At 48.4% G+C, this 1,873-nt stretch overlaps 1 protein-coding gene across 3 annotated transcripts in view; it reads right to left on the minus strand.

Annotated features, from left to right (window-relative positions):
* The window catches only part of PRICKLE3 (prickle planar cell polarity protein 3), a 9,406-nt gene that overhangs the window by 5,001 nt on the left and 2,532 nt on the right, over positions 1–1,873 (minus strand). The gene's annotated exons all lie outside the window — the stretch shown is intronic.

A 1,873-nucleotide genomic window follows, 5' to 3' on the forward strand; every position in this document is an offset into this window, starting at 1 on the left:
TCGCTCATGTTGACCCCACTTTTCCCTCCTGCTACTGCTTCTCCTTCCCTTACAGCAAAATTCCTCGAAAGAGCTGTGTGCACTTATTGTTTCCACTTCCCCTCCTCCCAGTCTCTCTAGACCCCACTCCAGTCAGCCTTCCCTGCCCTTCCTCTAAAGCTGTTCCTGTCAGGGTCATTGATGACGTTCACACTGTTAAAGTAATTGTTCAGGTCTCAGTTCTCATCCAACTTGACCCATTAGTAGCACTGGACATAGCTAATGACTTCCTGGAAACACTGTGTTCCCTTGGCTTCCAGGACATCACACCGTCCTGGGTTTCCTCTTACCAAAAGGAAACCATTGGCTTCTCCTCTGGTCTTCTTTTAGTTCTTCAACTAAGTGGCCCTTAAATGTGGGAGGGTCCTCAGTCTCACACCTTGGTCCTCTTGCCTCTGTCTCCCTTCACTCCCTTGGAACCTCATGACTACCATAAGTCCATCTCATGGCTAAGGCCTCACGAATGAATGCCTACAGCTCTATGATCTCTCCCTTGAGTTCCAAGCGAAGTGGCCACTCAGATGTCTAATGGGTACCTCAAACTCCAGATGCCCAAACCAAACTTATGTTCTTAGACCTCCAACATGCTCCTACCTTGGTCTGATCAATCCACCTTTAAAGTCATCTTTGACTCCTTTCTCTTTCACATCCACAAACAAACCTCTCAGCTTTACTTTAAAATTACAACTGGAATCTGACCACCACTTACTCCTTCTACTGCCAGCACCATCATCAGCCACCTAGGCTATTGAAGTGCTCTCACTTTCATTGGTACCCTGCTTCCACCCCCACTCCTACAGTTTGTTCTACACTTGCCAGCCAGAGGGATCCCATTAAATCAGTGGTTCTCAATCTTCCTAATGCCACGACCCTTTAATACAGTTCCTCATTTGTGGTGACCCTAATTTCATGGTTACAAATTGAACATAATTAAAGCATAGTGATTAATCACAAAAACAATATGTAATTATATATGTGTTTTCCGATGGTCTTAGGCGACCCCTGTGAAAGGGTCATTCGACCCCCAAAGGGGTCGCGACCCACAGGTTGAGAACCGCTGCATTAAATCCTAAGACAAATCAAATCCCTTCTCTGCTCACAAATCTCTTGTGGCTTCTCCCTCATTCAGAGTAGAAGTCCAAGTCCTCTCCATGTCCCCGCCACCTCTCTGACCCCACCTCCACCTCATCACTCTCCCTGTTGCTCACTCTGCTCCAGTGTACTGGTATTCTCACTGTTCCTCATACATGCCAAGAACACTCCTGCCTCAGGACCTTTGCATTAGCTATTCCATTTCTCTAGATCTTTCTAACCTAATATTTCTGCATGGTTCACTCTCATGTCCTTCAGGAAGCTCAAACATCATATTCTCACAAAGCTTTACCTGGACACCCTATGTACAATCCTAACATCTCTCTCCACCCCCCAACTTCCCTGCTTTTCTTTAATTCATAGACCTTACACCGTATGACATTATTGGCTCCCTTCAGGAATTTAACCTCTACATATGCAAATGGTCACCATGCCCTCACACCGTAATGACCAATTAGCAGGAGGCTGCATCCCGCCTGGTGCCAGCTGGGGATGTGACTGATGCTGCATCTCCACCCAGCACTGGCTGGGGATGTAATGTGCTGGTGGGGCTTGATTGGGGTGGGGCTGGCTGGGTCTGGGTCTCTCGAGATTTAGAGACACACATGCGTGGGTGGGCACTTGACTCTGGGTCCTCCAGTGTGCCCTAGACTCTGACAGGAGGGAGCCGGATACCTGCACCCAGGACCCACACACACAGCAGGGTGGTGGTGGTTAGGGATGATCAGGCCGGCAGGGGAGA

The sequence above is a fragment of the Myotis davidii genome, unplaced genomic scaffold (genome assembly GCF_000327345.1).
Source record: "Myotis davidii unplaced genomic scaffold, ASM32734v1 scaffold855, whole genome shotgun sequence".
In the NCBI taxonomy this organism is placed as follows: Eukaryota; Metazoa; Chordata; class Mammalia; order Chiroptera; family Vespertilionidae; genus Myotis; species Myotis davidii.